At 51.9% G+C, this 25,430-nt stretch overlaps 1 long non-coding RNA gene across 2 annotated transcripts; it reads right to left on the reverse strand.

Moving 5' to 3' along the window:
• Positions 1 to 2,493: 2,493 nt before the first annotated feature.
• On the reverse strand, positions 2,494 to 25,340 carry LOC139023946 (uncharacterized). 2 transcript variants are annotated; one of them, XR_011475182.1, is made up of 4 exons: positions 25,193 to 25,340; positions 24,966 to 25,042; positions 7,562 to 7,662; positions 2,494 to 3,009 (listed from the first exon to the last, which is right to left on the reverse strand). It is a non-coding gene; the product is annotated as an uncharacterized lncRNA (long non-coding RNA). The 2 variants fall into 2 exon arrangements; XR_011475183.1 differs by lacking the exon at positions 2,494 to 3,009 and adding an exon at positions 5,801 to 5,966.
• Between the last annotated feature and the right edge of the window lie 90 nt (positions 25,341 to 25,430).

Here is a 25,430-nt window from a genome sequence, read left to right on the forward strand (position 1 = left end):
TACATACCCCGCGAGACATGCCACCAGGGGTCTCTTCAGACACCCATACATACCCCGCGAGACATGCCACCAGGGGTCTATTCAGACACCCATAAATACCCCGCGAGACATGCCACCAGGGGTCTCTTCAGACACCCATACATACCCCGCGAGACATGCCACCAGCGGTGTATTCACAGTTTCCCGAATTCACGGCAACACACAGTATTATGCAGAGCGCAAGGAACTCCCTCCTCTCTCCAATTATTCAAGCATAACAAACACTCACAAACACACCGAAGTGCACAGACACATTATTGTTTGTATGTTGTATTTTACATTTATGTGACTGTCCTTTTTTATCGCTAGCTAGGTTTCCATCCAATTTGGGACAGATTTTTATGCAGATATTCTAAAACAATAAGCGCATTTTCCTACCAGAGATGTGTTTCCATCAAACGGATTTATTGCGAATCAAAGGTTGTGTGTGATGAGGTAGTGCATATAACAATAACTTTTGCGGTTAAATTCCCATGTACCGAATGAAAAATACAATGTACTTGGGTTTCCATCGCACTTTCAACTCTACTAATGGTTTTGTCTCAAACTGTTTTGTTATATAGCGAATGTTTTGCCGCTCTGACATTGCTCATCCATACATTTTATATATTCTTAATTCCATTCCTTTACTTAGATTTATGTGTATTAGGTTTATATTGTGAAATTGTTAGATTACTTTAGATATTAGTGCACTGTCTGAGCTAGAAACACAAGCATTTCGCTACACCCGCCATAACATTGCTAAACACGTGTATGTGACCAATAACATTTTTTTTAATTTGATGTGCCCACTCTGGTCTTGGCGCATTCGCTCTAGCCAACATCTCGCACGTACAGTCGTGGCCAAAAGTTTTGAGAATGACAAATATTAATTTTCACAAAGTCTGCTGCCTCAGTTTGTATGATGGCAATTTGCATATACTCCAGAATGTTATATAGAGTGATCAGATGAATTGCAATTAATTGCAAAGTCCCTCTCTGCCATGCAAATTAACCGAATCCCCCAAAAAACATTTCCACTGCATTTCAGCTCTGCCACAAAAGGACCAGCTGACATCATGTCAGTGATTCTCTCGTTAACATAGGTGTGAGTGTTGACGAGGACAAGGCTGGAGATCACTCTGTCATGCTGATTGAGTTCGAAAAGCAGACTGGAAGCTTCAAAAGCAGGGTGGTGCTTGGAATCATTGTTCTTCCTCTGTCAACCATGGTTACCTGCAAGGAAACACGTGCCGTCATCATTGCTTTGCACAAAAAGGGCTTCACAGGCAAGGATATTGCTGCCAGTAAGATTACACCTAAATCAAGCAATTATCGGATCATCAAGAACTTCAAGGAGAGCGGTTCAATTGTTGTGAAGAAGGCTTCAGGGCGCCCAAGAAAGTCCAACAAGCGCCAGGACCGTCTCCTAAAGTTGATTCAGCTGCGGGATCGGGGCACCACCAGTACAGAGCTTGCTCAGGAATGACAGCAGGCAGGTATGAGTGCATCTGCACGCACAGTGAGGCGAAGACATTTGGAGGATGGCCTGGTGTCAAGAAGGGCAGCAAAGAAGCCACTTCTCTCCAGGAAAAACATCAGGGACAGACTGATATTCTTCAAAAGGTACAGGGATTGGACTGCTGAGGACTGGGGTAAAGTAATTTTCTCTGGTGAATCCCCTTTCTGATTGTTGGGGTCATCCGGAAAAAGCATGTCCGGAGAAGACAAGGTGAGCGCTACTTCTCCCAACCATCCAGGAACAGTTTAGTGACGAACAATGCCTTTTCCAGCATTATGGAGCACCTTGCCATACGGCAAAAGTGATAACTAAGTGGCTCGGGGAACAAAACATTGATATTTTGGGTCCATGGCCAGCAAACTCCCCAGACCTTAATCCCATTGAGAACTTGTGGTCAATCATCAAGAGGCGGGTGGACAAACAGAAACCCACAAATTCTGACAAACTCCAAGCATTGATTATGCAAGAATGGGCTGCCATCAGTCAGGATGTGGCCCAGAAGTTAATTGACAGCATGCCAGGGCGGATTGCAGAGGTCTTGAAAAAGAAGGATCAACACTGCAAATATTGACTCTTTGCATCAACTTCATGTAATTGTCAATAAAAGCCTTTGACACTTATGAAATTCTTGTAATTATACTTCAGTATTCCATAGTAACATCTGACAAAAATATCTAAAGACACTAATATTTGTGTCATTCTCAAAACGTTTGGTCACGACTGTACATTGTGGGATTATTATGGATAAGAGCGATATTACTTTATTTTGTCAAACGGCAGCCAAGCATCGATGATCATGTCACCAGAATATGACCCTGGATATTTATTGGGTAGGAGCGTCAAGCTCATCACCATGCACTTTCACCACCCTGTGAAGTTCATCATAATTTATTTCATCTGTAGCCTAATAAACTGCATGCTTTCCCAAGTCACACAACAGATTATCACGTGGCTCCAGTTTACTTCGATATCATCAAATCATATTTATTTATATAGCCCTTCTTACATCAGCTGATATCTCAAAGTGCTGTACAGAAACCCAGCCTAATACTCCAAACAGCAAACAATACAGATGTAGAAGCACGGTGACTAGGAAAAACTCCCTAGAAAGGCCAAAACCTAGGGAGAAACCTAGAGAGGAACCAGACTATGAGGGGTGGCCAGTCCTCTGGCTGTGCTGGGTGGAGATTATAACAGAACATGGCCAAGATGTTCAAATGTTCATAGATGACCAGCAGGGTCAAATAATAATAATAATCACAGTGGTTGTCGAGGGTGCAACAAGTCAGCACCTCAGGAGTAAATGTCAGTTGGATTTCCATAGCCGATCATTCAGATTATCTCTACCGCTCCTGCGGTCTCTAGAGAGTTGAAAACAGCTGGTCTGGGACAGGTAGCACGTCCGGTGAACAGGTCAGGGTTCCATAGGCAGAACAGTTGAAATTGGAGCAGCAGCACGGCCAGGTGAACTGGGGACAAACAAGGAGTCATCAGGCCAGGTAGTCCTGAGGCATGGTCCTAGGGATATGGTCATTATATCAATATTTGCTCATAGAGGTGTTTCCACTGCCATTTCTCACATAATTCATTTTACTGACATAAATAATCTCTTATCCATAATAATCTAATCATGTACGCTATAGCTGTGCTCTGGCCAACTGCTTGCTAGAACACAGGTTACAATGCCAGAGAGCACAGTCGCTACCTAACGCAACATTCCACCATCAGTAGAGTTGAAAATACCATGGAAACCCATTTAACTTGTATTGGTCGTTTGGTACATGGGGATTTACCCCCCCACACACACACACAAAAAAATATTATATGTGCATACGTCATCACACACAGCCTAATATCTGCAACAAGACGATTTGATGGAAACGTCTCTTTAGAAAATGCACTTATAGTTTTTTTATGTGGATTTTGGAATATTTGCATAAAAATCTGTGTACCAGTGGTTTGATACTTGTCATGTTTTTTTTGTTTTTTGTTGTGGACCCCAGGATGAATAGCTGCTTCCTGGATCCAAATAAACCAATAGGTAGTACTGGTAGGCCACGAGGTCTCCACTTGACCTGGGTCTTATACATTAGTGCACAGCAAACGTCTTGCAACAAAAACACAAGTTCATCTTAGTCCCTCCCCGTTTGTCTGTTTTCCTCAGTTTGGTGCCAAGTGAATACCACCCAGGTTGACTACATGAACTCTGCCCGAACCTGGCCCTTACACCTGCCTGCTGCAAGCTCTGAGCCCCACCACGCCRGAACCTGGCCCTTATACCTGCCTGCTACAGGCTCTGAGCTCCTCCACGCCCGAACCTGGCCCTTATACCTGCCTGCTGCAGGCTCTGAGCCCCACCACGCCCGAACCTGGCCCTTATACCTGCCTGCTACAGGCTCTGAGCTCCTCCATGCCCGAACCTGGCCCTTATACCTGCCTGCTGCAGGCTCTGATCCCCTCCACGCCCGAACCTGCCTTTGCTTTGATGCAACCTCTGTTCTGTGTGCCAACCTCAGCCACATTAAGTTCCCTTCCAAATAAGCATTACTGCGTCTCCAATGGCTCCCTACACCCTTTATAGTGTACTARWTTTGACCAGAACCTTACTGACCCACCGTAGTTTTTGTACTCCTTTCATAACAATAGGCTGGTGACTTGGAGACGAGTTCAACTATTGTTGACATTAATGTATTCCAAATGGGACCGTGAAGAATGAACTGAGTTTATATTGAGGACGGTAATCTGTCTTGGCAAAGGACAACTGACTGACACTTTATGAAGTGCAGTGGGTCATGCCTGGTTCCGTTTGGCAGTGTAGTGGGTTATGCCTGGTTCCGTTTGGCAGTGTAGTGGGTTATGCCTGGTTCCGTTTGGCAGTGTAGTGGGTAATGCCTGGTTCTGTTTGGCAGTTTACTGGGTACTGCCTGGTTCTGTTTGGCAGTGTAGTGGGTAATGCCTGGTTCTGTTTGGCAGTGTAGTGGGTANTGCCTGGTTCTGTTTGGCAGTGTAGTGGGTAATGCCTGGTTCTGTTTGGCAGTGTAGTGGGTAATGCCTGGTTCTGTTTGGCCGTGTAGTGGGTAATGCCTGGTTCCGTTTGGCAGTGTAGTGGGTAATGCCTGGTTCCTTTTGGCAGTTTAGTGGGTAATGCCTGGTTACGTTTGGCAGTGTAGTGGGTTATGCCTGGTTCTGTTTGGCAGTGTAGTGGGTTATGCCTGGTTCCGTTTGGCGATTGATTGATTGATTGATTGATTGATTGATTGATTGATTGATTGATTGCTGTGCAAAGAGTGCTATACAAATACATTTTGATTTAAATTGATTGCATGTCTTTATTCCCCGAAGAGGATTAATAATCATACAAATGAATGTCAATAAGACAGGACTGTACTGTAGGCTAACAGTACATTGCCTGGATAAAGGGAATTACATGCAGATTAAATCAAGTAGCATATCTATCTTCCCCTATTCGATATTAAGAGGGAACAGCCATCACAGAAACATAACCACTCTGGTATACTGTATATCTATGGCAGTCACGTAACSACTCTAGTAGTATACTGTATATCTATGGCAGTCACGTAACCACTCTAGTATTATACTGTATATCTATGGCAGTCGCATAACCACTCTAGTATTATACTGTATATCTATGGCAGTCGCATAACCACTCTAGTATTATACTGTATATCTATGGCAGTCACGTAACCACTCTAGTATACTGTATATCTATGGCAGTCACATCATACTGCTGTACATACACTCTGTATTTATTTGGACACTGAATCTAAAATGTGTAAATTTGGCCCTATACTCCAGCATTTTGTTAGGAACCCCATTAGCTGTTGTGATAGCAGCAGCTACTCTTCCAGGGGTCCACTCAAAACATGAAACATGACATAATACAGAACATTTATAGACAAGAACAGCTCAAGGACAGTACTGGATACATTTTAAAATGACACACACCGCATACATACAGTTGAAGTCGGAAGTTTACATACACTTAGGTTGGAGTCATTAAAACTAGTTTTTCAACCACTCCACACATTTCTTGTTAACAAACTATAGTTTTGGCAAGTCGGTTAGGACATCTACTTTGTGCATGACACAAGTAATTTTTCCAACAATTGTTTACAGACAGATTATTTCACTCATAATTCACTGTATCACAATTCACAGTGCCTTTAAACAGCTTGGAAAATTCCAGAAAATGATGTCATGTCTTCTAATTGACATCATTTGAGTCAATTGAAGGTGTACCTGTGGATGTATTTCAAGGCCTACCTTCAAACTCAGTGCCTCTTTGCTTGACATCATGGGAAAATCAAAAGAAATCAGCCAAGACCTCAGAAGAAAATTGTAGACCTCCACAAGTCTGGTTCATCCTTGGGCGCATTTTCCAAACGCCTGGAGGTACCACGTTCATCTGTACAAACAATAGTACGCAAGTATAAACACCTTGGGACCACGCAGCCATCATACCGCTCAGGAAGGAGACGCATTCTGTCTCCTAGAGATGAATGTACTTTGGTGCGAAAAGTGCAAAACAATCCCAGAACAACAGCAAAGGACCTTGTGAAGATGCTGGAGGAAACAGGTACAAAAGTATCTGTATCCACAGTAAAACGAGTCCTATATCGACATACCCTGAAAGGCCGCTCAGCAGGGAAGAAGCCACTGCTCCAAAAACGCCATAAAAAACACTGGTTTGCAACTGCACATGGGGACAAAGATCGTACTTTTTGGAGAAATGTCCTCTGATCTGATGAAAAAAAATATAACTTTTGGCCATAATGACCATCGTTATGTTTGGAGGAAAAAGGGGGAAGCTTGCAAGCTGAAGAACACCATCCCAACCGTGAAGCACGGGGTTGGCAGCATCATGTTGTGGGGGTGCTTTGCTGCAGGAGGGACTGGTGCACTTCACAAAATAGATAGCATCATGAGGGAGGAAAATTATGTGGATATATTGAAGCAACATCTTAAGACATCAGTCAGGATGTTAAAGCTTGGTCGCAAATGGGTCTTCCAAATGGACAATGACCCCAAGCATACTTCCAAAGTTGTGGCAAAATGGCCTAAGGACAACAAAGTCAAGGTATTGGAGTGGCCATCACAAAGCCCTGACCTCAATCCTGTAGAACATTTGTGGGCAGAACTGAAAAAGCGTGTGCAAGCAAGGAGGCCTACAAACCTGACTTGGTTACACCAGCTCCGTCCTGAGGAATGGGCCAAAATGGGAAGCTTGTGGAAGGCTACCCAAAACGTTTGACCCAAGTTAAACAATGTAAAGGCAATGCTACCAAATACTAATTGAGTGTATGTAAACTTCTGACCCACTGGGAATGTGATGAAAGAAATAAAAGCTGAAAGAAATCCTTCTCTCTACTATTATTCTGACATTTCACATTCTTAAAATAAAGTGGTGATCCAAACTGACCTAAGACATGGAATTTGTTTAAATGTCAGGAATTGTGAAAAACTGAGTTTAAATGTATTTGGTTAAGGTGTATGTAAACTTCTGACTACAACTTTATCAATACATACACACTAACTATCTTGGTCAAATATGGGAGAGGCGTTTTGTTGTGAGGTGTTGCTTCATCTGTTTTTTTTAAACCAGGTTTGCTGTTTATCTGAGCAATATGAGATGGAAGGGAGTTCCATGCAATAATGGCTCTATACAGTTGCTGTGAAAAAGTAATTGCCCCCTTCCTGATTTCTTATTTTTTTTGCACATTTGTCACACTTAAATGTTTCAGATCATCAAACTAATTTTAATATTACACAAAGATAACCCGAGTAAACACAAAATGCAGTTTTTAAGTGATAATATTATTTATTAAGGGGGAAAAAAGCTATCCGAACCTTCATGGCCCTATGTGAAAAAGTAATTGCCCCCTAAACCTAATAACTGGTTGTGCCACCCTCAGCAGCAACAACTGCAATCAAGTGTTTGAGATAACTGGCAATGAATAAACATAATAACTGGCAAAAAAAATATGTAGAAAATAGAAATACCTGATTTACATAAGTTTTCAGACCCTTTGCTATGAGACTCAGGTGTTCCATGTTCCCATTGCTCATCATTGTGATGTTTCTCCAACTTGATTGGTGTCCACCTGTGGAAAAATGAAATTGATTGGAGATGATTTGGAAAGGCACACACACCTGTCTAAATAAGATCCCACAGTTGACAGTGCAAAAACCAAGCCATGAGGTCGAAGGAATGGTCCTTAGAGATCCGAGACAGGATCCACCAATCAGGCCTTTAAGGTGGAGTGGCCAAATGGAAGCCTCTCCTCAYTAAAAGGCACATGACAGCCCGCTTGGAGTTTGCCAAAAGGCACCTAAAGAACTCTCAGACAATGAGAAACAAGATTCTCTGGTCTGACGAAAACAAGATTGAACTTCTTGGTCTGAATGCCAAGCATCACGTCTGGAGGAAACCAGCCACCGATGATCACCTGACCAATGCCATCCCTACYGTGAAGCATGGTGGTGTCAACAGCATGCTGTGGGGATGTTTTTCACCGGCAGGGTCTAAGAGACTAGTCAGGATCGAGGGAAAGATGAACGGAGCAAAGTACAGAGAGATCCTTGATGAAAACCTGCTCCAGAGCGCTCAGGACCTCAGACTGGGGCGATGGTTCATCTTCCAACAGGACAACGACCCTAAGCACACAGCCAAGACAACACCTGAAAATAGTTGTGCGGCGACGCTCCCCATCCAACCTGACAGAGCTTGAGAGGATCTGCAGAGAAGAATGTCAGAAACTCCCCAAAATACAGGTGTGCCAAGCTTGTAGCGTCATACCCAAGAAGACTGCCTATCTTGGCCAGAACGCTTTAAAAAAAAGAGATTTTAAATCTCAATGAGCCCTTCCTGGTTAAATAAATAAAAGACTCAAGGCTGTAATCGCTGCCAAAGATGCTTCAACAAAGTACTGAGTAAGGACTCTGAATAATGATGTAAATGTGATATTTCATGAGTAAAGGGTGTTTCATAACGGATATCTCTTTCCCATCATCAAATGTCGGGTGCACACTGTTTGGATGCTGGAATTCAACTGGCGTGGCCGAACATGCGCAGGTTGACTATTATTTGAGTGATTTGTTTGACAGTCAGATAGAAACATCATGACTGGTTGTGTTCATAGAACATTAAAAGTTTTTTTTTCCCCCCACACATATAATTGAATTTGTCTACATACTCATGGCACCTTCAAATGGGGAGGGTGGGAGGAGGGGGGACGGGGGGGGGGACGACAAGAAGACATAAAGTGCTTTCATTTCTAAACAGTAAAACAGATTTATGTATGAAAATACCCTCAAAAAAAAAGGTGACATTTTTACATCAAACATTTGATCTAAAATCAAACCCCCAAAAATGTTGGAGTATAGAGACGTATTAATAGTTCTAGCGTCACTCGTCCACATAAATACGTAGTGGAGTGTAGATGCACACTCAAGGAAAATATCCCCAAAAGTTAAATATCCCAAAGGCAAGTTTAACATGCTAGAACCTTTTCAACTTGTCTTGTGTGCTGAGACCCACGTGATGTGTGGCTTGTGACACACACACACACACACACACACACACACACACACACACACACACACACACACACACACACACACACACACACACACCACCACACACACACACACCACACCAACACACCACCCAACACACACACACACACACACACACACACACACACACACACACACACACACACACACACACACACACACACACCACACACACACACACACACACACACCACACACACACACACACACCACACCACACAGTATGACAGTGGTGCCAGACCTGAGTCCTACAGCGGATGAATGACTCACTCATCCCGGCTAAAAGCCTACAGTAACATAAGCAGTTGTTTACTCACACCAAATTCATTATGATAGTCACCGTGGCAAACAGAATGTGGGTGTCCAACATAGACAACATGCTTACCTATTCCTTGGATCCCATTCCTTACATAAGGACTGGTATTGTTCAACTGAACTCCTCCCTTGCTTCTCTATCTGTGTATAAAGCATATTGTATGTCGAGCCTTAGACCTACAGGGAACTAATGGCTTGAATAGAATAGTACAATCAGACACTATCCTAACCACTTCAATTCCTTCAGTAAAAATACCGGCATTGTTGAACCGCTCCTCGCTCTATTTATGAGAAAAAACCATATTTTGGAGTGAGAACAACAGTCTCTGTACTCTACTCACCTACAGGGAACTTTGGACTGAAGAAGTACAAGAGGTCAGTTTTAAAACTGTTTATTGTAGAGTACAAAAACAGACAGTATTCCTATTAAGGTTTGAGACATGGCAAAGTTTCCAACACTGCACGCATTCCAAACGGCATCCTGTTCCCTATATAGTGCACTACTTTAGACCAGGACTGAGTGCACTATATAGGGAAAAGGGTGCTATTTGGGCCAGTCACAAAGCTACACCACACAGCAGCCAGAACAAGCCTAGTCTCCCCAGAACAAGCCTAGTCTCCCCAGAACAAGCCTAGTCTCCCCAGAACAAGCCTAGTCCCCCAGACAAGCCTAGTCTCCCCAGAACAAGTCCTAGTCTCCCCAGAACAGCAGTCTCCCAGAACAGCTCCCCAGACAAGCCAAGTCTCCCAGAACAAGTCTAGTCTCCCAGAGCCTAGTCTCCCCAGAACAAGCCTAGTCTCCCCAGAACAAGCCTAGTCTCCCCCAGAACAACTCTCCCCAGAACAAGTCCTAGTCTCCCCAGAACAAGCCTCCCAGAACAAGTCTAGTCTCCCAGAACAAGTCTCCCCAGAAACAAGCCTAGTCTTCCCAGACGAGCCCTCCCAGAACAAGTCTAGTCTCCACCAGAACAAGCCTCCCCAGAACAAGCCTAGTCTCCCCCAGAACAAGCCTAGTCTCCCCCAGAAAAAGCCTAGTCTCCCAGAACAAGTCTAGGTCTCCCCCAGAACAAGCCTAGTCTCCCCAGAACAAGCCTAGTCTCCCCAGAACAGCATAGTCTCCCCAGGAACAAGTCTAGTCTCCCCCCAGAACAAGTCTAGTCTCCCCAGAACAAGTCTAGTCTCCCCAGAACAAGTCTAGTCTCCCCCAGAACAAGCCTAATCTCCCAGAACAAGTATAGTCTCCCCAGAACAAGCCTAGTCTCCCCAGAACAAGTCTCCCCCCAGAAACAAGTCTAGTCTCCCCAGAACAAGCCTATCTCCCCAGAACAAGTCTCCCCCAGAACAAGCCTAGTCTCCCCAGAACAAGTCTTCCCCAGAACAAGTCTAGTCTCCCCAGAACAAGCCTAATCTCCCCAGAACAAGTCTAGTATCCCCCAGAACAAGCCTAGTCTCCCAGAACAAGTCTCCCCAGAACAAGCCTAGTCTCCCCCAGAACAAAGCCTAGTCTCCCCAGAACAAGCCCTAGTCTCCCCAGAACAAGTATAGTCTCCCCAGAACAAGCCAGTCTCCCAGAACAAGTCTCCCCAGAACAAGTCTAGTCTCCCCAGGAACAGCTAGTCTCCCCAGAACAAGCCTAGTTCTCCCCAGAACAAGCCTATCTCCCAGAACACAAGCCTAGTCTCCCAGAAACAAGTCTAGTCTCCCCCAGAACAAGTCTAGTCTCCCCAGAACAAGTCTAGTCTCCCCAGAACAAGCATAGTCTCCCCAGAACAAGCCTAGTCTCCCCAGAACAAGCCTAGTCTTCCCCAGAACAAGTCTAGTCTCCCCAGACAAGCCTAGTCTCCCCAGAACAAGCCTAGTCTCCCCAGAACAAGCCTTTTCTCCCAGAACAAGTCTATCTCCCCCAGATCAAGTCTAGTCTCCCCAGAAACAAGTCTAGTCTCCCCAGAACAAGTCTCCCCCAGAACAGTCTAGTCTCCCCCAGAACAAGCCTAATCTCCCAGAACAGTATAGTCTCCCCGAACAAGCCTAGTCTCCCCAGAACAAGTCTCCCCCCAGAACAAGTCTAGTCTCCCCAGAACAAGTCTAGTCTCCCCAGAACAAGTCTAGTCTCCCCCAGAACAAGCCTAGTCTCCCCAGAACAAGTCTCCCCCAGAACAAGTCTAGTCTCCCAGAACAAGCCTATTCTCCCAGAACAAGTCTAGTCTCCCCAGAACAAGCTAGTCTCCCCAAACAAGTCTTCCCCAGAACAAGCCTAGTCTCCCCAGAACAAGTTCTCCCAAACAAGCTAGTCTCCCCAGAACAAGCCTAATCTCCCAGAACAAGTCTATCTCCCCGAACAAGCTAGTCTCCCCAGAACAAGCCTAGTCTCCCCAGATAAGCCTAGTCTCCCCAGAACAAGCCTTAGTCTCCCAGAACAAAGTCTAGTCTCCCCCAAACAAGTCTAGTCTCCCCAGAACAAGTCTAGTCTCCCTAGAACAAGCCTAGTCTCCCCAGAACAAGTCTCCCCAGAACAAGTATAGGTCTCCCCAGAACAAGCCTAATCTCCCCAGAACAAGTCTCCCAGAACAGTAAGTTCTCCCCAGAACAAGTTAGTCTCCCCAGAACAAGCTAGTCTCCCAGAACAAGTCGTCCCAGAACAGCCTATCTCCCCAGAACAAGCCTAATCTCCCAGAACACGTATAGTCTCCCCAGACAAGCCTAGTCTCCCCAGAACAGCAGTCTCGCCAGAACAGCCTAGTCTCCCCAGAAACAAGGCCTAGTTCCCCAGGCTGTACATTTAATAAGAGTTTGGCCAGTAACTTTAGAGTTTAAAAAAGCCAAACCCAAGACAATACTCTGTACTATGCCAACAGCAACACCCCCCCCCCCCCTCCCATTTACAACTTCTTCTGTACTTTATGGGATTCTTTCAAAAAAATAATTGCAAAGCAGCTGTAAAAGAAGAAATTTTGGCAAATAGAACAATAACAAGAGCTCTGTATTGTTCATGTAATTGTTTTCTGTCTCTCTGTCAATCCCTTGTGAATGATTAGGCATGGTAAGCATGTGCTCGGCATCTGTTTCTGTCCACACATCTGGAGAGAGTGGGATGGTTGTAGTCAAGGTTTTGGGTTTGGTCTGGAGAGAACAAACACAGCAGAAGTAGAAACCAACCTCACCCCAATCTCTACTTCCCTGTTCTCTAAATCTTTCACTTCAACTCACGCACTTTATTTCACTGTCATACTTGTCCTATTGTTTGTGTCGTTACTATGGTAGAGTGCCAGTTCCGTTACTGTAGTTTTGGTTGAGGATCTCCACAATGTTGTGTGTCATTGGTTGAATGACCAACCGATGTATATCAGAATCTTTAGAGGAAGTGGGTTTAGACACATTTTGTCTAAATTTGGATCTTCTCTGTCTTGATATATTCATGCCAGAAATACTGGTTTAAGTGTCAAGACCAGATAGTTTTAGAAACTAGACTGCGAACCACAACACAGTTACATATTGCATATTTATCTTTGGTAACATCTTGCAAAAGTACCAATGTTACTATTTTGTATGGGAGACGGAAGATCATATTTAGTACGGGAGACAGAACGTACTATTTAGTATGGTAGACAGTGGTAAGGATATACTAACATATTGACATTCTGCTATAATTGTTTTACATTATCTAAAAAAATAAATACAATTTTGATCAACATTAATCCTCTTATTTTGCTTTATAACAACAACAAAAAATAGCAAAATGAACAAACTGTTGTTTTAAGTATCCTACTTAGTCCACCGTGGGATATGAATTTAACCTTTCAAATTCCATTTTGCAATCTTTTGTTTATACWAAAAATTCCTGGGTGGGTGAGTGTGGGTGTCTCCTCCCTGCAGGTTCCAGTCAGCTGGTACACTTAAAGGGGCATACGGCTGTGTTTTACCATGGCACTAAAATGCAGCAGCAGAGTCATTTTGCATCAGAATGGAATGGTGAGGGTCAGAGGTCAGGGGTTATGACTGTGGCAAGGGTAAAATAGCTGAATGGGGCTGGGGAAGAAGACAGTGTTTTTATATAGTGCCCTACTTTTGACCATGGAAATAGAGCATGTTCAAAGGGCTCTGGTCCAAAGTAGTGCACTATATAGGGAATAGGGCTCTGGTCTAAAGTAGTGCTCTATATAGGGAATAGGGCTCTGGTCTAAAGTAGTGCTCTATATAGGGAATAGGGCTCTGGTCTAAAGTAGTGCACTATATAGGGAATAGGGCTCTTGGTCAAGTAGTGCTCTATATAGGAATAGGCTCTGTCTAAAGTACTGTGCCAGTATATAGGGAATAGGGCTCTGGTCTATAGTATGCACTATATAGGAATTGGGCTCTGGTCTAAAGTAGTGCTCTATATAGGGAATAGGGCTCTGGTCTAAAGTAGTGCACTATATAGGAATAGGGCTCTGGTCTAAAGTAGTTGCACTATATAGGGAATAGTTCGGTCTAAAGTAGTGCCACTATATAGGGAATAGGCTCAGGTCAAAAGTAGTGCACTATATAGGGAATAGGGCTCTGGTCTAAAAGTAGTGCGCTATATAGGAATAGGGCTCTGGTTAAAGTAGTGCACTATATAGGGAATAGGGCTTCGGTCAAAGTAGTGCACTATAAGGGAATAGGGCTCTGGTCTAAAGTAGTGCACTATATAGGGAATAGAGGTCAGGTCAAAGGTTAGTGCACTATATAGGGAATAGGGCTCTGGTCTAAAGTAGTGCACTATATAGGAATAGGGCTCAGGTCAAAAGTAGTGCACTATATAGGGAATAGGCTCGGTCTAAATAGTGCACTATATAGGGAATAGGCTCAGGTCAAAAGTAGTGCCACTATATAGGGAATAGGGCTCTGGGTCTAAAGTAGTGCACTATATAGGGAATAGGGCTCTGGTCTAAAGTAGTGCTCTATATAGGGAATAGGTGCCATTTGGGGTGTACACTGTCTGACATCAACACTCACCAGGCATGGGAGCCACGGCAACATAGTCAAAATATTTTGTACATAAACAATGTTTCATTTAATTTCTTGGTAGCTACATATAATCATTCTAGCTGCTCTGTAGGACTGTGTAAGAGAGAAGAGAAGAGAAGAGAAGAAGAGAACACTGCATGTCATCGTACATACAGAATGCAGAGAGGGAGAAGAGAGAAGAGAGACCGTGGAGAGAGAGAGGGAGAAGAGAGAGAGAGACGCTGGGAGGAGAGAGAGGAGAAGAGGGAGAGAGCCGTGGAGGAGAGAGAGGGAGAAGAGAGAGAGAACCGTGGAGAGGAGAGAGAGGAGAAGAGAGAGAGGAAGAGAAGACCGTGGGAGAGGAGGAGAGAGGGGGAAGAGAGAGGGAGAGGAGAGGAGAGGAGAAGAGAGAGAGGGAGAAGAGAGAGACCATGGGAGGAGAGAGAGAGAGGGAGAAGAGAGAGAGGGAGAAGAGAGAACCGTGGAGGAGAGAAGAGAGGAGAAGAGAGAGCGAGACGTAGGAGGAGAGAGAGAGGGGAGAAGAGAGAGAGGGAGAGGAGAGAGAAGGAGAAGAAGAGAGAGGGAAGAAGAGAGAATGGGAGGAGAGAAGAGAGAGGAGAGGAGGAAGAGAGAGAGAAGAGAGAGTGGGAGAGGAGAGAGAGAGGAGAGAAGAGAGAGAGGAGACCTGAGAGAGAGAGAGAGAAGAGAGAGAGAGAAGAGAGAGAGAGACCGTGGGAGAGAGAGAGAGGAGAGAGAGAGAGAGACCGTGAGAGAGAGAGAGGGGAGAAGAGAGAGAGGGAGAAAGAGAGAGACGTGGAGAGAGAAGGAGGGAGAAGAGAGAGAGGACCGTGGAGAAGAAGAGAGAGGGGGAAGAAGAAGGGGGGGGGGGGGGGGGGGGGGGGGGGGGGGCGGGGGGGGGGGGGGGGGGGGGGGCGGGGGGGGGGGCGGGGGGGGGGGGGGGGGGGGGGGGGGGGGGGCGGGGGGGGGGGGCCGGGGGGGGGAGGGGGGGGGGAGGGGGGGGGGGGGGGGGGGGGGGGGGGGGGGGGGGGGGGGGGGGGGGGGGGGGGGGGGGGGGGGGGGGGGGGGGGGGGGGGGGGGGGGGGGGGGTAGGGTGGGTGGGTGAGCGCGGGGGGCGGGCGGAGGGTGTGAGTGGCCCGAGACAAGAAAGAAGCATTTTAAAGAAAATGGGTGGGGCGGTGTGGGCCTGGGACGAAGGGTGAAGGAAGGTGGGGGAGGGATGGGTCGGGGGGCGGGGGCGCTGAGGGGGCGTGGTGGGTGGGGCGGTGCGGTTGGGGGGTGTCGGGGAGGAGGGTGGAGGCGGGGGGAGGGGAGGGGGTGCGGGGTGGGGAGGTGGTGTCGGGAGGGGAGGGGATGGGCGGGGGGGGGGGGGGGGGGGGCGGGGGGGGGGAGGGGGGCTGGACCGAAGGGGTCGTGGGGGGGGGGATAGGACGGGTGGAGGGGAGGCGGAGTGGTTGGGTGGGTGGGAAGGCAGGCGGGGAGGCGCGGCGGGGGTGATGGTGTGGGTGGCGGAGAGACGTCTGGGGGGGGGTGTGGAGGGAGGAGACAGGGGGGTGGGGGAGGAAGTTGAGGGGGCAGGGATGGTCGGGGGGAGTTCATGGTGTCGGGGGAGAGGGGAGGGGGAGGGGGGGACTGGGATGGCAAGGTGTTGGGACAAGGCGGCGGGGGGTGGTGGAGAACGAGCAGGGGGGAGGAGGAGGGGGGTGTAAGACAAAAAAATATTTTGGATAAATCGGGCGGGGGGGTGTCGGTCGTGACGTTGGGGGGGGGGGGGGTGTGGGGCTTGTCGAGGAGGATGGTGGGGGGAGAAGGGCGGAGGGGGGGTGGGGTGTAGTGGGGGCGGGGAGGGGGGTGGGAGTGGAACGTGGGTGGACGGTGGGGTACGAGTGCGGAGTGGGGTAGCGTAGGAGAGGGGGTCTGGAGCGCAGGGGGGGCGGTTGGTGGGTTTTGGGGTCGAGGAGGGCTGTTCCGGGAGGAGCGGAAGCGTGGGCGTGGGGTGGGGGGTGGGGTGTGGGGGGACGGGGCGGGCGGGCGGGTGTGGGGTGCGGTGGGTGGGGCAGACGGGATGGGTGGGTGAGGGAGGATGGGGGGTGGGGAGAGAGAAGGGGAGTGGGGGGGGGCGGGTGGGGGGGCGGGGTGGGAGCGGGTGAGGGGGTGGAGGGTGGAAGGGGGAAGGGAGGGTGGGCGGGCGGTGGGCGGGAGTGGCCGGGGCCGGGTGGGGGGCGTGGTGGTGGCGGGGGGACGGGGGGGGGCGTGGGGGGTTCGGAGGGGGAAGGTGGCGGGGGAGAGGGTCGGGGGGGATGTGGGTGGCGAGGAGAATGCGGGGGGGGGGGGGGGGGGGGGGGGCGGTAGGGCGCGGGAGGTGGGCGGGTGGGTGGAGGACGTGAGGGAGGCGTGGGGATGGTGTGGGGTGCGGTGGAAGGGCCGACAAGATTGTCATCTCTTCGAAGACTCTGTTAAAACACTGTCAGAATTTAGACAAGATTCATGGTCATTCGGGGGGGGAGAGTAGGGCAAATGTGTGGCAAGTGGGTGGGGGACAGAGGGGGCGGGTAGAGGACCGGAGGGAAGGGGGGGGGGTGGTAGGACAGGGAGGGAAAGTGGAGGGAGGGTTTGTGGAGGTGGGTGAAGAGGGTGCGGCGGGGTGGTCCGGGGCGGAGGGCGTGTGGGGGGGTGGGGTGGGCGGGGTGGGGGGTCGAGGGGAATGGGGTGGAGGAGGGGGAGACAGGTTGGGTAGGGGTGTCGGAGGGGGGGTGGAGGGTGAGGAAACTTACGGACATCAGTTCTTACTAATCTAACCATCTTGGGTGGGTGTTTGTCAGGGGGGGGAGGCGGTGGGGTGTGCCGGGCGGAGGGGTGGGGAGGCGGCAGAGAGAGCGTGGTGGCTGGGGTGTGGTGGGGGGGGGGCGGGGTGGGGTGTGGACCCCGGTGGGTGTCGGGCAAGAGGGGGCGGATGTGTGGGTGAGAGGAGGGGGAGGAGAGAGGAGGAGAGTGGGGGTGGGCGGGGGGGGCGTAGCATGAGAAGGGAGAGTGAGTTGGGCGGGGCGGCGGGGGGTGGGGGGGGGGCGCTGGACGGGTTGGTCGTGGGGGGCGTGGTTGGTGCAGGAGGGGGTGGGGGAGGCGAGGGGAGGTCGGGGGGGGGGGTGGAAGGGTGGGTGTTGCAGGGAGGCAGGATGGGTGCGGGGGGGGGGGGGGGGGGGGGGCTGGGAGGCCGGGAAGGGTCTGGGGGGGTAGGGGACGGGGGGGGTAGAAGGGGGGCGGGGTGAGGTGTGAGTTGGGGTTGGAGGCAGCGAGGGGTCGGGGCGGGCGGGGGGTGGGTGGGGGTGATGTGTCGGAAGCTCGGTGGGGGGGGGGGTGGGGGTGAGGGGAGGAGAGGCGATGAGTCAGAAGGGGTAGGGTGGAGGGGCGGGGAGGTTCGGGAGGTGGGTCGGAGTGGGGGGGTTGGCGGGGGAAGGTAGCGGAGAGCTAGGGGTGTCGGGAGGGGAGGTGTGGGTGGGAAGCCGGAAGGCGTAAAGGCGCAGGGGGGGGGGGGGGGAGAGGGGGTAGGGGCGGAAGGCGAAAGGAGGAGTGGTTGGGTGGGGGAGTGAGGAGAATGCGCGTGTGCCGGGTGCACGTGTGTGGCTGGTGGGGGGTGGGGCGAGAGGCGGGGGATGGGTGGGGGGAAGGAGGAGGCCGGGAGGGTTGTATCTCAGCTATGGAAGGGGCGGCGGGTGAGGGAGCGGGGCGGTGGGAGGCAGTCGGAGGGGTGGGTGGACGGGTGGAGCGGGAGGGGGGGTGGGCGGTGGAGGCGCAGCGGGGGTGGGTGGGTTTGTTGCGGGGGAGAGAGCGGGGTTTCGCGCGAGGGAGGAGGAAGGGGGGCGTGGGGGGCGGGGGGTGGGGGGGTGGGGTTGGGTGTACGCGGGCGGGGCGGGGTGGTGTCCGGCAAGGGACGGATGTGGGGGGGATGGATGTGGGAGAGAGGAGGGGGAAAGGGGGGAGGGGGAGAGAAGAAGAAGAAAGAGAGAAGAAAAGAAGGAGAGAAAGGTGGTGGCTGGAGCAGGCTAGGGACAGGTAGAGGAAAGTGGCGCGGGGGCGCTGGGAGGGCGGTGGTGGGGGTTCTGGCGTTGTGGGTCAGGAGGTAGCGGGGAAGGTCGGGGGGGGGGAGGGGATTTCGAGGGAAGTGCGGGGATGGGGGGGGGCTTAGGCCGGGGAGAGTCGGGTGTGAGGGAGGCGGTAGGGGAGCTGATGTGTGGGTGGGTGGAGAGGGCACGGGTGGCGCGAGGGGGGGGGGGGCTGGGGTAGGTGGTTGCGAGGGAGGGGGAGCGTGCTGGGGGTGAGGGAGAACCATGGGTCGAGGAGGGAGGGGTGTGGAGACAGGGAGGTGGTGCGGAGTGGTGGCAGTGGTTGCGAGGAGGGTGGGAGGCAGGACGTGATGCGAGGGGGGGAGGGTGTTGGGAGCGAGGAGGGGGGGCGTCGAGAGGACGGCGAGAGGAGAGGGGGTGTAGAGCAGAAAAGTGATTTTGGGGATTTGGGAGGAATGGCCGTGGGTGCGGGGTCGTACGGTGGGTTGTGCTGGGGTCGGAGGAGGGTGTGGGGTGGGGGAGGAGGGGGACGGGAGGGTGTTATTCGGGAGGTGGGGTAGGTGAGTAGCGTGGGTGAGGCGGTGGGGACAGTCAGGTGTGGGTGGGTACTGAGAGGAGGGTCTGACGCGAGGTCGGGTGGTCCGTGGGTGTGGTGGGGGTGGCAAAGAGGGGGGACTTGTCGGCCAGAAGGCGGAGGGAAACTGGGCGTGGGTGGGGGGGGTGGTGTGGGGGGGTTGGGACCGCGCGTGTGTGCGGAAGGCGATGGGTGGGGTGGTAGGAGGAGGGGGAGGGGGGGAAGAGAGGTGAGATGGGGGGGTGGGGCGGTGGCTCGAGGTGGAAGGAGGTGGGGGGCGGTGTGTGCGCGGGCGGCGTGGTGGTGGGCGTGTGGGTCTGGCGTGGGTGGGGGGTGTGCGAAGTGGGGACGGAAGGGGGTGCGGGGTGGGGGGGATTTGCGAGGGGAGGGAGTCGGGGGGGGGGGGGGGGGGGCGGAGGGCTGCCGGGGAAGGGTCGTGGGGTGGAAGAGCGGGGTAGGGAGGGGCGGTAGGTTTGGGGATGGGAGAGCGAGTGGGTGGGTGAGCGGGGGGCGGCTGGGGGGGGTCGTGGTGTGGGGGCGGGGAGGGGAGGGACGTTGTGGGGTAGAAAGGGAACATGGGGTGGCGGAGAGAGGGGGGGGGTGTGGAGGGCGAGAGGGGTTCAGGGTGGTGAGGGTGTTGCAGAAGAAGCAGAGAGTTGGGTCGGAAGGGTAAGGGGGTGGTTGAGCGGAAGCGGTGAGAACGCGAGGGGAAGGAGTGTAGGGGACAGGAGAGAAGTGGGGAGGTGGTGTTTGGGGGGGGGGGGGGGGGATGTAGGGGGGAATGCCGGGTGGGGGGGTCGGCGGGTGCCTACGAGTGGTTTGGGGGGGGGGGGGGGGCGTGGTGGTGGGGCAGGAGATGGGGGTGGGGGGGGGAAGGGAGCGTGACAGGGGTGGGGTTAGGATTCGGGGAGGGGGTGGGAGGGTGGGGAACTGCGGGTGACGGGTGGGTGACGAGGTCGAGGTGTTTGAGCGTGGAAAGTCGGGTTAGGCGGCGGGGAGCGGGGGGTTGTGGTGGGGGTGGGGGGTTTTGGGTGGGGTCGGGGGAGAGAGGAGGGCGGTTTCCCAAACAAGGCTGGCGGTGGTGTGGGGTGTGGGAGCCCCGGGGTGGGTGGGGTCGGGGCAAGGGCATGGGTGTTAGGGGAGGGGGGAGTGGTAGCAAAGAGAATGGGGGGGGGGCGTGCGATGAGGGTGAGGGGAAAGGTGCGGTGGGGGTCGCGGGCGGGGCTAGCTGTGGGTCGGTGGGGGCTGTGTCGGAAGATGAGGCAGGTCAGGGGAGGGGGGGGAGTTTCAGGGAGGGAGTGCGGGCGTGACCGGGAGTCTGTAAGCTGGAGAGGGGGGGGGGTGAGGGGGAGCTGGGGGATTGGTGTGTGGCGGGTGGGAGAGCGGCGGCGGAGTTGTGCGGAGTGCGTTTCGAAGGGAGGGCGTGGCGGGGTGGGTGAAAGAGCGGGGGATGGGGGGGTCGGAGAGAGGGGGGAGGGTGGGGGTGAGGCGAGGGATTCGATTCAGTTTTCGGAGGAGGGAGGAGGCAGGAGCTAGGGGTCGAGATGGGTGAGCGAAAGCGGGGGGTGGAGGAGGACGCAGGGGAGAGGGGGAGGAGGTGGTGAGAGACGGCAAAGGGGAATAGGTGTGGGGTGGGTGGAGGGTTAAGAGGGTCCGGGTCCGTCGTGAGCGTGTGGGTGTGGGGTGGGGGCTTGTGCAGGGAATGGGGGTGGTGAAGGGGGGAGGCGGAGGTGTTGATGGTCAGAGGTGGGGGTGGGATGGGGGGGAGGAGCTGGGTAGGCGGGGTGGGACATGGTTGCGGGGGAGTGTGGTGACTGGTAGGGGGAAGTCCGTAACGCGAGGCGGAGGGGGGGGGTTGTTGGTGTGCGAGAGGGAACGTTTGCCCAGAGGACGCGAGACTGGGGCTGGGTGTGGTGAGGCGCCGGGGTTTCGGGGCGGAGGAGCAGGTGTTTAAGGGAGGAGGAGGAGAGAGAGGGGGATGTGGGGGGCTGGGCGTAGCAGTAAAGGGGAGTGTTGTGGGTGGGCGGCGGTGCGGGGGTGTGGCGGTGGTGGGGGGTGCGTGGGGCTGTGGGGGTTCGAGAGTACGGAGAGTGCGTGGGGAGTTTCGAAGAGGTGCGATGGGCTGGAGGCCGAAGGTGCCGTGGGGGTAGGGGACGGTAGGGAGCGGTAGGTGTTGTGGTGGGGTAAGCATAGGGTGCGGGGCGGGGCTGTGGGGTGCTTTGCGGGGGAGAGGGGGACTCGTGGGTAGAAAGGCGATGTCCCGAGAAGGGGTTAGAGGTCGAGAGTGTCGGAGGGGTGTGCGGGATTGTCGAGAAGGAGCGAAGATTTCGGAGGGGATGTTGGAGCAAGGGGCTGAGGGAAACGCAAAGGGGAGAGGGAGGGGTGTGAGGACAAAGAATATTTTGGGATGGGTGAGAATCCGGTGGGTCCTCTTACTTTTGCTTGTCAAATGTGGAAACGACTTGGTAGTTCGGAGGTGGGGAGTGGGAGGGACGTGGGTACGGGGGGTGGTGACGGATGCGAGGTTTACGATAAGGGAGGGTGGCGGTGACGGCGACAGTGTGTTGGTTTCAAAGCGGTTGTCGGCCAAGAGGCAGGACTGCTGTTGTGTGTGGGGACGGCGCCTTTCGGCAAGCAGTTTTGAAAGAGGAAGGAGCAGATGGGTGGTCTGCTATATAAAATCTTCCCCCTACTTGTGCGTGGGGGGGGCTTTTGTCAAAGTAGGCGGGAGGAGGGTCGGGATTTGCGGGAGAGGAGGATCGGGGGGGGGGGGCTGGGTGGACCAGGGGGTCTGGGTAGGACTGAGGACTGAGTTGTTCGGGGGGGGTGGAGAGCGCCGGAGGGTGGTGGGTGGGGGGCGGAGTCGGGTGTGGGTCAGGGAGCGTCGGTGGTTAGGAAGAGGCATGGTCGCGAGAGGAGGGTGGTGGTAGCAGATGTCAGTGGGTGTCAGGTGCAGGAAACGAGGAGGCTAGGTCGAGGATGTTGGACAGGACTGAGAAGAGCCAAGAGAGTGGTCAGGACGGAGAGAAGAGTGGAGTTTAGTGGATTGAAAGGGTGCCGTAGTCCTGGCTGAGCGTGGTGTGGGCGGTTGTGCAGGGAGGGAGTGTGGGAAGGAAAGGAGCCGGTGTGGTATGGGGGGGGGGGGGGATGGCGGGCGAGGTGAGTGGAGGATTAGCCGGGGAGTTACAGGGTGGCGAGTTTTGCTAAGATCGTGACCAGAGGTTGTTGTGGTTGTCAGAGGAGATTCCAGGAAGCAGAGGCTGGCGGTGGTTAATGGACCCCGTTTCGCAACATTTTTTAAAATAAAATGTAGCGTGGGGGCGGGTAGGTGAGGGGTGGGAGAGGGGGGGGAGGAGGGGTGGGTGGTCCGGGGGGCGCGGTGAGCGGTGGTCGTGCGTTGGTGGTCGAGAGATTGACGAAGTGGTGTGCGGGGGGGGGGGATGGTTGCAGGGAGGATGCGGGGGGGAGGGAGAAAAGAGAGAGACAGTGGGAGAGGAAAGAAGGGAGCTTAAAGAGCAAGAGCCGTGGGAGGGAGACAGAGAGGAGAAGGAGAGAGGTGCAGACCCGTTGAGTGATAGAGAGGAGAGCAGAAGAGAGGGTTAGGAGAAATAGCGTATGAGAGAATGACCGTTTGGTTCGAGGAGGGCAAGAGAGAGGAGAAGAGATGAGGGAGAAAGAGAGAGACCAGTGGAGAGAGAAGCAAGAGCAGGCCAAGAATGAGATGCGAGGGACCGTGGAGGAGAGAGAGAGGGGGAAGAAGAGAGAGGTGCTAGAGAGAGTTCCTGAGAGGAGAGAGAAGAGACGTAGCGGTGAGAGCCGTGAAAAAAGAAGAACAATAGTCAGAAGGGGTGAGTAGGGGCAGGGGGGAGGGTTCCAGGTGGTGGAACAAAACCCCTTTCCACCAAGAGCGAGGGGATAATTTTCGGGGAAATGGTTGCGACGTAAGAACGCAGAAAAGGGAGTGTAGGACGAGAGAGAGAAAATATGTTTGGGGGGCAGAGAAGAGAGAGAGAGAAGAGAAGAGACCGTGTAGAGAGGAGAGAGAGTGTGAGAAGACTGTAAGAAGATGCACCCGTGGGTATAGGAGAGATGACCCGAGGGGAGAATGAGACTAGCAGTGGATGAAGAGGAGAGACCAGTGTGTGAGACGTGTAGAGGTACGAAGGGAGAAAGCAGAGAGAAGTGGCAACCGTTGGAGGAGAGAGAGGGAGAGGAGAAAACGAAATGAGAAGGAGAGGATACGAAGGATGACCAGGGTGGAAGAGAAGCAGGAGAACTGAGAAGAGGGAGAAGAGAGAGACCCCTCGATGAGCACTAGGAGAGAGAGAGAGGGAGCAGAAGAGGAAGGAGAAGAGAAAACCGATGTAAAGATGTTAAGGAGGCGAGAAGAGTGAGAACAGATGAGAGAGATGCTTAGACCAGAGCAGAGGGAGAGCAGAAGTGAGATTGATCTAATGGTGACGACGAAGAAGACGATGTAGAATGACACGAGAGGCACAAAAAGAGAGGAGAAAGACGAAAAGAAAGAGAGCGTGAAGGAGACGAGTACCGTGTTGGTGTATAGGGACGAGAGGCAGAAGCACGACGAACCCTGTGGGATGAAGACGAGAGAGAGAGGTCGAGACAAAGAAAAAGTGATGTGAGTGACAACGATTGGGTGAGAGAAGAGAGAGAGGGAGAAAGAAGATAGAGAGGGAGAAGAGAGAATTCCGTGGCATGAGCGAGTGAGAGAGCGGGAAGGTGAGAGAGAGAAAAGTAAGTGAGGAATGAGCCAGTAGACCCAAGTGCGCAGAGGAGAGTAGTTGTCGGAGTAGCGATGCGGATTGAGTCAGGGGGAGAATAGAGGAGAAAAGGGAGACAGTGGGAGAGAGAGAGGCGAAGGAGAGAGAGAGAACGGAGAGAAAAGAAGAGAGGGAAAGGAAGAAGGAGGAGAGGAAGAGAGAAGAGTGGATGACGAGGACAGGAGTAGGGAACGAGACAGGCAGCGCCCTGATTTTTGAGTTCATGAAGACACCCAGAGTTCCTGAGGCTCATGTTTCCGAAGTTGGGAGGTGTGGCATTGAACCACATATCGTCTTCCAAAGCACAACTACAATGCTCACTACAGTCACAGGCTCTATTGTGTTATTGACTGTACGTTTGTTTATGTGTAACTCTGTGTTGTTGTTTTTGTCGCACTGCTTTGCTTTTTCTTGGCCAGGTCGCAGTTGTCAATGAGAACTAGTTCTCAACCTGGTTAAATAAAGGTGAAATAAAATACAATTAAAATAAAAACTTGTTTTGTGATAATCTACAAGATATCTCTGATTTGATATTGATCAAACAACGAGCAACAGTTAAATAGCATAAATGGCATGTGTGTCTCAGTGTCTGTTTTGATATAGATAAATGCCATAGCTTACATTCTGCAGAGGTATAGAATGACTTAAATACTTCTCAATACAGGTTTTTCTGGCGAGGTCTGAGGGAAAGGCAGAGAGGAGTAGTAGTGAGTACACTATTAAGCCCAAATACACTCAAGACAGACTTAAGTTAAACCAGGTTACCTTCTTGGTGTATTTGGGACTTGTTTGTTTAAGGTGAGTCTAGCTACCAATGGGGGTAGTGTCCAAATGACTCCTTCGGCATACGTTTGAGTCACTTGGATAATGGCAGCTCAGTCTGGTTTAACCCACTCGGCTCAACAGATTTCATTGCATCATCACCTTCTGCTTTTAACAGAATTCACTGCCATTCGTCGCCACACTGCATTGTTGGACTTCTGGAACACGTCCAACTAATAGAGGAATGCAGAGCTCACAGGAAGGTATGTGTCTGAGTAAAGACCTAAAGGAGTGTTGACGAGGGCTACACCAAACTGTTTCAAAGGTTGTTTAAAAAATAATAATAATCTCACCCACTGGGTCAATGTTATTAAAACCCTCTGACTCGAAGAACAATGGCTCGGGCATCCACATTGAGAGGGCAGGTTATCTGTGAATAGAAGGAGGTAGTACTTAATGATGACAGCTTCTGATAAAGTTTAAACTATCATTGTCTTTATTCTTCAAGTAGAAAATAAAGGGGCTTATCAACTTGTTTTTTTGCGCTAGCTGTTGAAATTCTAGGTGGAATGTTACACACCTTGAGCAAAGTGCTGAGGTAACTCTATTTCCCCCAAGTGGTTGATTGTTCAGTGCTGTGGTCGGCTATGACAAGACATAACATGCCAACGCTGTTAGCCGTGAGAGGGTAATCCCAGAAAAGCCCAAAGTGGGGGGGAGACATATTCTTAGTTCTATAGACAAACTATCTATTCACCATGCAATGATAGTATAAATACACTTTTTGAGGCTAGCTATTCATTTCTGCATTGTTTGTT

Source organism: Salvelinus sp. IW2-2015, unplaced genomic scaffold (genome assembly GCF_002910315.2).
Source record: "Salvelinus sp. IW2-2015 unplaced genomic scaffold, ASM291031v2 Un_scaffold552, whole genome shotgun sequence".
NCBI lineage: Eukaryota > Metazoa > Chordata > Actinopteri > Salmoniformes > Salmonidae > Salvelinus > Salvelinus sp. IW2-2015.